Below are 10,993 nucleotides of genomic sequence, written 5' to 3' on the forward strand. Positions count from 1 at the left end.
ATCTGCTGCAATTTCTAGGTATAACAATCTAGTTATAACACATACTGTGCTTGGTCATAAAATGACCCATAAGTTAACATGATATTTACGTGATGGCAAGACAGCAAACCTTATTGACCATGTTATTGTAAACCGAAGACTGGTAGGATCAATACAAGATATTAGGGTATATTGGAGTGCTGTTATTGATGCTAAAAGTAATCATCATCATCTAGTAGTGTCTAAGGTTAGTTTAAAGCTGAAATTTTGGGAGGGTAATTACCTCTCAAGAAGTAAAGTTATGATGTTGGTCGACTCCAGGATGAGAATTTGAGAGACACTTTCCAGGAACAGTTGAATACTAAACTGGAAAGTTTTAAATTTGACAATGTTTAAGATGGTTGGAATAATTTTAAGAAAACAATTTGTGAAGTTGGTGATGGTGTCTTAGGGAAGAAAGTTAGGATCACAGCTATGAATATGAGTGAAAAAACTTCATGTTTAATAGACAGTAGAAGGGGCTTGTACAAAAATTATCTGAGTGATAGATCATAATCAAAACAAAAGGAATGTAAATAAAGTGGAGAAAGCATTAAAATATAAATTAAGGAAGTATGAATTGGAGGTATGGATAAACTTGCCGAGGTTCTGGAAGATGCAGCTAGACGGAATAATAGTAAAATATTGTACTGGCATGTTAATAAATTTAGAGGGGATAGTCAATCCGGACTTGTCCCAGTTAAAGATAGGAACGGGGCCACAATTAGTGATAATGAAAGAGTGAAAGCGAGATGGGCAGAACATTTTCAGAATATGCTAAACCAAGATAGAGTTGTAGGAAAAGACATATAGGGAAATGACAAAGTTTGTCACACCTTGGATGTGAAGGAAGACTTGTTTTGTGAGGAAGAATTAGCAACAGTGCTAAAAGTATTAAAAAATAATATGGCTCCAGATCCTGATAGTGTGGTAAACGAGTTTCTTGAATATGGTTGGCTCTGAGTTTAGAGCTAAGTTACTGAAGATTATGAATATGATTTTTGAAGAAGGGAAGTGCCTAGCGATTTTACGAAAACCTTAATTAAACCTCTGTATAAGACAAATGATAAGAGGAAGTATGGTAATTATCAACGCATTAGTCTGGTCTATGTAGGTAGCAAATTACTTAGTAATATGATACTTCTTAGACTGAAAGATGCTGTAAACAAAGTTATAAAAGAAGAACAGTACGGTTTTAGAAAAAGTTGAGGATGTGTCGAACAAATTTTCACTTTTAAATTAATAATTGAAGAGTCCCTGAGTCATCAAACTCCTTTGGTCCTCAGTTTTATAGATTATGAGCAAGTGTTTGATTCTGTTGAAAGAAGAGATTTAAGGAATGTCTTATCCTTGTATGGTATACCAGACAAATACATTAAAGGGATTAGTGCTTTGTACGAGAAAAACGCTGCTGCGGTTAAGGTGGTAAATGAGGTTAGCAGCCGGTTTCGTATTAAATAAGGAGTTAAGCAGTGCTGTTTGATGGACTTTGTCTTAAGGAGCACAGGGAAGCCAAAGGGAGACCATGGAATCAAATGGAGAGGGAATACTCTACTGGAATTAGATTATCCTGATGATTTAAGTATACTAGATGAAAATGTGAGCAAAATGAATGAACTTTTAGAGGTTTTGCGAGTTCTCGGGGCTAGAATAGGTTTAAATATTAATGTTAAGAAGACTAAGTCACTGAAGCTAGAAATAAGTGAAGATGAAAAGGTGACGAAGGGTAACGAAAAGATTGATCAGGTGGACAGCTTCACTTACCTTGGTAGCAATATTAGTAAAGATGGTGGGAGCAGTGAAGATGTTAAAAGTAGAATAGCCAAGGCTCAGTGTGTTTTATCATAGTTAAAAAAAAATCTGGAAGAATAGGGAGAAAGTCTGCAAACCAAGATTAGAATATTGGAAGCTACAGTGATGACAGTGTCAAATAAGGCTCATGCATGGGCGCTTCAAAAATTGGATGAAGATTTGCTACATGTTTTCCAGAGAAATTGCCTACCGATCGTTCTGGGTACCCGGCCGACTGACCGTATTTCAAACAGTAGGCTGTGCGACAAGTATGGTTCAATCCCGCTTTCCAAAGCTATGAGAGAAAGATTGAGATGGCTTTGGCGCGTTCTATGGATGAAAGATGACAGGTTGCCGAAGATTCTCCTTTTCGGCCAACCATCTAGGGGTAAACGGAAAGCAAGTCATTTGCGGTTGGGGTGGGAGGATGTTACAAAGAAAGTTTTAAAGGAAATTGGATCTTTCTGGGAGGGTGTAAAGAGTTAGGCTATGAATAGATTGGGATGGAGGTGGAACGTCCGTAGCTGTTTTGGCCTCAGGCGGCTTGGTGCTGCGATGAGTTGTTATTAGTAGTAGTGGTATTTTTAGGATCAACTTAACACTTTACTTATATCTGAAAAAGCTTTCTGAAAACTTTTGCTAGCGAAAGTTTTGCTAGATATTTGGATATTCTGGCCTTGGAACCAACACTGGAAAAGTAACAAAACTGGAGAAAGAGGACATGTTTCAATGGAAACAAAGAAGGAAAAAAAACAGGAAAGTGTGCGAATGTTTAGAATATCCTTCCAAGTTTAGATTAACCAAACTAAGTGGCAAAATACATTTGAAAAAGACTTTTTTGGTATCTTTGTGAAACAATACGTTTTTTCTCATTGAAAAATAACAAAACTACCCCCCTCCCCGAAATTTTGAAACTCCCCTAAATTTCTGTGAGTTGTGTCTACTGTCATAGACATTTTTATACTCATTAGGCTAAACATTAGTCTAGTTGGTTCTTTAAAAAGCCGCCTGTTAAGCACTGGGTTATCCCAGCTTTCGTAAAAAGAAGCGAGTATCAGCTCTTACACAGATGTACTTTTACACAAAAACTCATTTTTGTGAAATTCTGTCAAATTGCTCCTACAAGCCATGCATACTTCATTATTGCCTACACATATCATCTGCATAGAAATTATTTTATCCTGCTGTAAAAGCGTAAGCAATAGGTGATTGAAAAAAAACGAATATAATTGGAATTGACCGGCACAAGAATATTAGCTACCCTTTAGATATTCAGTTAATTATGAGGAAAAAACTGACTACTTCTACTTTCTATTCAGTCTTGTACAGGGTTGCCACCCGATGAAAAAACACCAGATTCTTGAAAAAAATCACTAAATTAGCGCATGAATCCCTAACCTATTGAATAGAAATCACTAGAATAATATTCTTTATGATTTAACTAATAATTGTTTTGTTTCTTTACCATGTTCCATACAGGCGCACCTACAGGAACGGGGTAATATTACCCTCCCTAGATGTTGAAAAATATCCTTAGATTAACTTTTTTTTTTCTCAAGCGAAAATTACCCTTGAAATTTTGAAAAATGCCTTTTTGCATCTTTATGCAGAGAATATAACAAAATTCTTGCTTTCTCCTTGCATTTTTCAGAATTGGTACTATTGCCTTATACCCCGATCGCTGAAAATTGGTTATCAGTGATCTAATCGAAGTATTTGCTTCCTCTTTTTAAATGATTTTCTTTGTCGATTCAAAATTTCAGTTTTTATCCCAAAAAATATAGAAACTGTTTTGAGCTCTAGTTGAGCTGGCATAATTACTGGGACGCCAGTGACAATCTTAAAAATGGCCTTTTTTATATTTCCATCGAAAAAATGCATCCCATTCTTCCAAAGTTTTCGATAAGCATTGATCTTATTTCTTCTTTCATATGCAGTGCAATAGCGCTGCCTAAGTATAGAGCGATGTGGGCATAATGTATTATTTATTTAGTTGTGTTTAGACCAGGGCACTTCGTGTCGGAAGAGTTGTCCCAGAAACTTCGAAAGGGCTCATTCGAATGGAAATTGGAAGGGCTAGTGCCCTTTTCAGTAGCTGAAAGGAATTGGAGGGCAACTAACCCCCCTCGCAAGCCCACCATTTCCCCAAACACATTTGATTAAAATTATGAGATTGCCATTTTGTTCGACGTAGTTGAAAGATCCAGATATTATGTCTTTGAGAATGAAACCCCCCCCCCATAACCCTTACGGCAATGGTTATAATTTTTGCCCCGGGGGTATTTAAGGTTTATATACAAAGGCTGATCGTGTGAACTTCGGAGGGGGATCAGTGGACTGCTAATCCGAAGTTTTAGTGCCCTTTTTGAGATTCAGAGGGATTGGAGGGTGGATACCCCCCACACCTCGTATTAATAGTTTAAAGTGATTGGAAGGCAGCTAAGCCCCTCCCAAGCCCATCATTTTCCCAAAGACATCGAATCTAATTGAGATAGCCATTGTGTATAACATAATTGAAAGGTCCAAAAATTATGTCTATGAGGATGACACCCGCCCCAAAGCCCTCAGGGCAAAGGTTGTAAGTTTTGCCCTGGGGGCATTTAAGTTATATGTTGAAAGGGTGATCGTAAAAACACTGGAATGGGCTCACTTGATTGGAAATCATATGTTCTATTGCCCTTTTTAACATTCAGAGTGTTCAGAAAATGGATCTCCCCACACTTCGTATTTTCCCGAAATATATCTGATAGAAATTTTTAGATGGCCATTTTCTGTCCTAGAAACTTCGAAAATAGCTCATTGGATTTCAAGTTGAAAGGGCTATTGCTCTTTTTAATATTCAAAAGTTACTGGAGGGCAACTAACCCCCTCCCACGCCCACCATCTGCTCAAACACATCCAGTCAAAATTTTGACATACCCATTTTGTTCAACGTAGTTGAAAGGTCCGAAAATTATGACTTTGAGGTTGACAACACCCTATAGCCCTAAGGGCAAGAGTTTTAAGTTATGCCCTGGAGGCATATGAGGTAGGCTATATATAGAATGGGTGATTGTATAAACTTTTGATGGGGATCAACGGATTGGTAATCAAAGGTTCAACGCCTCATATTTACCATAAATGTATGTGATAGAAATTTTAAAATGGCTACTTGTTGTCTTGGAAACTTCAAAAAGAGCTCATTCGATTGGAAATTGAAGGGCTAGTGCTCTTTTCAATAGTTAAAAGTGATTGGAGGGCAATTAACCCCCCTCCCATGCCCACCATTTCCCTAAGCAAATCCAATCCAAATTTTTAGATATCCATTTTGTTCAACGTAATTAAAAGGTTCGGAAATTATATCTTTGAGGATGACAACCCTCCCCCCCTCCCAGAACTCTAACGGCAGGGGTTGTAAGTTATGCCCTAGGGACATGTAAGGTGTATATAGAAAGGAATCGTCGTATAAACTTCGGAGGGGGCTCATTGGATTGGTAATCAGAAGTTCTTGTTCCTTTTTTGAAGTTCAAAGTGATCAGAGGGTGGATACTTCCGAACCTCATATTTTTCCGAAATGTGTCTGACAAAAATTTTGAGATGGCCATTTTGTGTCGAAGAAACTTTGAAAACAGCTCATTTGATTGAAAGTTGAAAGAGCAAGTGCCCTTTTTTTAATAGTCGAAAGTGATTGGAGGGTAACTAACCCCCTTCCCACACCCACCATTTCCCCAAACATATCCAGCAAATTTTTTTAGATAACCATTCAACGTAATTGAAAAAGTTAAAAAATGATGTCATTGAGGTTGACAATCCCCCTACAGCCCCCAGGGCAAGGGTTGTAAGTTATGCCCTGGAGGCATATAAGGTAGCCTATATATAGAATGGGTGATCCTCTAAACTTCAGTGGAGGATCAATGGATTGTCAATCAAAAGCTCTAGTGCCCTTTTTAAGATTTAGAGTGATCGGAGGGTGCTTACCCCCCGCGCTTCATATTTTTCCGACATGCATGTAATAGAGATTTTGAGATGGCTATTTGTTTTCTTAGAAACTTCAAAAGAGTTCATTTGATTGGAAATTGAAGGGCATCCAAATTTTTAGATAGCCATTTTGTTCAACATAACTAAAAGGTCCGGAAAATACGTCTTTGAGGCTGACCCCCCCCCCCACAGATCCCTCAGGGCAAGGGTTGTAAGTTATGCCCTGGGGCATATAAGGTATATATAGAAAGGATGATCGCGTAAACTTCGGAGGGGGCTTATTGGATTCGTAATCAGAAGTTCTAGTGCTCTTTTGAAGGTTCGAAGTGATCAGAGAGTGACTACCCCCCTCCCCCCACCTCGTATTTTTCCGAGATGCATCTGATAGAAATTTTGAGATGGCCATTTGCTGTCGAAGAAACTTTGAAAACAGCTCTTTTGACTGAAAGTTGAAAGAGCCAGTGCCCTTTTTAATTGTCAAAAGTGATTGGAGGGTAACTAACCCCCCTCCCACATCCACAATTCCTCAAACACATCCAATAAAAATTTTGAGATAGCCATTTGGTTCAACGTAATTGAAAGGTCTGGAAATTATGTCTTCGAGAATGACAACCCCCCAGCCTTCAGGACGCAAAATGGTGATACACTACAGTTCCTAATATGTTCCAGATTATCATTTATGAAAATATATTCCTTTGAAACTTCCGATTTCTCACCATATGTAAAATCAAATATTCAAATATGTCGTATATCGTATCAAAACCTCAGAGCGTTGTCACCAAGATAATAGGCCAACCTAGTTAATTGCAAAATTGCATAAATATTCTATACTTCTTATTTCACAACATTGCTCAAATATAATTCTTGTCTTCATATTTGGGGTTTTTTTTCCTCTATAGTCTATCAGTTCTAAATCAGATTTTCTTCTGTTAAAACCTTCACAAGTGGAGTGAATGGTGAATATGAATACGTCATCTACATCTGCAAATAGAACAGAAATGGTGTCGTTGAAAAATAAGGAGGTACATATATTAAATATAATTTTCTACATGAAAATAGAAATCATTAAAAGAGAAAAAAGGACTTAGCACTTTTTAGAGTAGGATTAATGTAATATAACTAGATATATTAAATCGATTGTAGTTTGATGTTTGAAGTCGGCTGGGAGTATCTAACCTGGGAATGGTCTAATGGTTTTAATCTTTACTTCTAATATATAATCGAAACTCCAATAATTCTCCAGATTCTCTTATTTATAATTGAAACACCTAATAAGCGCAGTTAACGTTCTATTTTTTTGGTTTTTGGATTAATGTGCTAGCAAATCAAACAGTTTGTGGTAACGATCTGTAAGAATAGAGTGACAATAGTAACCGAAACTCTAGAAACGGAATTTCGATATCAATTGATATATCATCGACTTATTATGTTGATTCCAAATATATAAGATTCATTAAGCTTATTTTTGCCCATAATAGGCTAAGAAATTGTGAAAATTTGACTGAAAGAGGGAGGAAACACCCATTAAAAGCCAAGAATTTTAATTAAAATCAAACCATTAGATTTGGCGTGTCAAAGAACCTTACTGTAGAGGTTTCAAGCCCCTATCTGCAAAAATGTTGAATTTTATATTATTTACAAGAGCAAAAATCATGGATGAGTGTTTATTTGTTTGTTTTTTTCTTTACCAGGGACGACCGTATTGAACATACGGCCCTAGAACACCGAGAGAGGGCTCATTTGAACGGAAATCAAAATTTGTGGTGTCTCTTTTATTGGAACAAAAACATAGGACGGCTATTAGCCCCACTCCCACCTTTCTTTTCCCCTTTTTCTTCAAAAATTGTTCGATCAAAAGTCTGAGATAGCCATTTTGTTGAGCATAGTTGAAAGGTTCCAAGACTATACCTTTAAATTTAATATATTTAATTATATTTTTCTTTTTTTTTTTAAATTAGCCACATGGTAAAGATGAATTCTATAATTGTTTAGTTCATTCAGGTTTTTTACAATGTGTTAATATTTGTGATTTGGTAAAATTTATAATATTTAGTTTACCTATTGTTGCTAAAAAGAGAGATATATTAACAGGATAAGCTTGTTTTGGTTTTACTTGGTTGTTTTAAATTTGCTGTTTTTTTTTCTTTCATAGGCATGTATTTTGGGGGTGATACCTGACACGGGGATGCCATGGATATTCTGTGGTAGTCACAACACTATGCTGGGTAGAGAATTTAAAGTGGCGAAACCCTATATAGGCCAGTGTATTCTTTTGATGAGCCCTTGTGTTGGGTTATTGCCTCTGAATTATTTGTCTATATTATTTTTTCTATTGTTTGGTAAATGACGACTTATACTTATTGACGACATGACTGCCTGTCCATGGATTATTCTTTATGGTTGGTTGTGTATGGCTATGCTGTTTGACCTATGTGATTGTATGGATGAGTAGGGTTAAGGCCTCATTCAAGTGCTGGTCTATATTAATCACTAATTTAGGAAAACAGTCTTCCTTTTCTCCTTCTGTCTCTTTTTTTTTGTGCTTTTGCATTGGTGATTTCTCTTTTAATAATATTAATTAACTTCTTGTATGTCGATTGAATCATGAATTTAAGCGCTATATTGAAAAAAAAATCACTAAATTTAGGGAAAACACTAGTTTTAAAATAAAAATCACTAGCAAGAAGAAAATCACTAGGCAGCATAGAAAATCCCTAGAAATAGTGATAAATCATTTGGGACGGCAATCCTGGTCTTGTGTCTGATTCATTTAAACTGTCGCGTGATATCGCCGTTTGTAGTTCGTTAACTGATTTGACAACTGGTGTATTTGACGCACCTGACACGTGGCATACTTGTATACAAAAAAAAAATCATAGATTCACCGTTGTGACCGTAGAGTAATCCATGTTAATTAATGCAAAGGCAGACACAGATGCAGATCTGAATATCAACTGACCAGATTCCTGTTCAGTACCCCTTTGGGATGAATTCATACTAGTTTTTTTTTTCACGATCATTATTGGCTACAAAACCTTAATTGTGCTTAGAACATAAACACCCGATCATACTTGGAATGAAAATCTTCTTCTTATAATCTGCTATAAATCATAACATCTAACAGTGATGAATTCGTATAGGGTGAACGCAGATAGGCCTGCTCTTTAACATCAAAAGTGGATAACTCCAGGACAGACGACACATGAATTAATGACTATTTAGGGGGAATCACAATTTTCCTTTTATTTAGTGGGTAAATGCTATATTGCGTCCAGTTAGAATAATTCTACTTCGCCTATTAAACTATCTTGAGGATGTTACCCGCAAGCTATATGGGTTTGTGTACCATCTCCCGCTGAAGGCATTCGGTTTTTATTGATTTGCAATTTGAGTAGCGTAAATTCGTTTCAATCCTTCATAGTTTAAAGGGCAACATATCTTTTAGCATTTATATTAGTAGGGCTGAGAATAAAGGTAGCCATATTAACTGGATAAATTTATTATGAGACTTAGTCTCATATGGGTTTTTATATTAGTTATGTCAACAAGGCCTTGTTCCAAGGTCCTTATTTCAACCTACTTTAATTATTTTGACGCCCGAAGAAACTACACTAGCTTAAGTTTTCCGATTTTATTATTCCGAAGTTTTTTTCCTAGTCATGATTTGCTGCACCAAAAGCTTCAAATGGTCTTTATGTATATCAAAATTTTCCATTGTCTTTAATAATAAAATTTGCATTCCCGTAATGGGAAACAGGAGTTGATTCGTATCTGGTAATGCGGGGCCCAGAGTTCGAAGACTGCTGTAGTAGCCCACCACAGGGCCCAGAATTCGATTCTCGTGATGAGACAATGCGGTGATGATTGCAATTAAATATATTAAATCCAATTTTGGAGTATTTGGACGGTCTGGTAATTGTTTTCTATAGATATATTCAGCTAAGTTGTGGGCCTGGCAATATGGAGGACTTCAAGTGCTCAATACATTGGTATTATTGTGGATGAATTAATCTCATTTAAAGGACATATTGAAGAAGATTCAAATAAATTAGATAGAAATGTATGTATAATTCGTAAACTTAAACATTGTTTTATGAAGGAAAAGGTAATCCTTATGTTATATTTTGGTTTAATCCCAACCTATTTTTTGATTGTAGTTCAGTATGTCTGGGAAATTTCTCCTTCGTCTAGTCCGAGTTTTGCAATCTACTCTTATTAGAATACTTGCTAATTTAAGCCCTTCTGAATCATGTCACGAGGCTTATCTAAGGTTGAAAATACCTCGATTATTTTTATAATGACAAAACAAAAATCGCAAAGAAGAGAGGACCGTGGACAATAACAGCCAGCGAAAAACAGAAGAAAAAAATATGCAAATATTTTGGTTGAGACCTTTGCTCAACCTTCCTCAGTGCAGAACCGCAAAAAAAATACCGATAAAAGTCTAAGAGACAATACTAAAACCAAACCAAACCTAAAAAAATAAAACAAAAATAAAATAAGGACCCTTTCGAAGCACCGATGAAAGGGTATCTGAATAAAAAATGCATTACTAAAAAGCATTTCACAATTTCGTTTCATGTAAAGCATTCTTAAAGGCTAATGGCTTACCAGGTGGGTAATTATTACATATTCTAATAGGTTGCAAAACATAATTTCGTGGATGGGCATAAAAACTGCCAACCTGAAAACATGTATGAGATCTTGGGCAGGGGCAATAATGGAGGCATTATTGAACAAGATGAAATGATACGGGTTGTCGAAGACGTGTTGAGCCAAGGCGGAATCAAAAGACTCAGGTCTTTGGCGAAGCCCCATGGCCTTGTCAATTAAGGATCTGTGCTCCGATAACCTTTCCCTCATTTGTTGGTGGGTTTTACACACATAAAAACAATCACAAGAACAGGGAGTTCTATAAACACCATAACCCAGAATTCTTATTACACGATCAATCAAAGATTGAACTACTCCTCTTTTTACGCAAGGAGACTGGTTGAAAGAAAAATACGAATAATTATCGTTGTTTGGTAAAAAATTAGTTATTGTATCGAAAATATACTGAACAATTATCGAAAGACGGAAGAGACACATAATAGTTTCGATATCTAGAGTTTTGTAGTTCATTTAGCCAATATTGTCTTTGAAGAGCAAGTTCACATTTTTTAATATCACAAGATGTATGCATAGAAAAATCGTTGAAACTGACCAAAATTGTATTTTTTTTTGT

This window comes from Artemia franciscana, chromosome 7 (assembly GCF_032884065.1).
Source record: "Artemia franciscana chromosome 7, ASM3288406v1, whole genome shotgun sequence".
NCBI lineage: Eukaryota > Metazoa > Arthropoda > Branchiopoda > Anostraca > Artemiidae > Artemia > Artemia franciscana.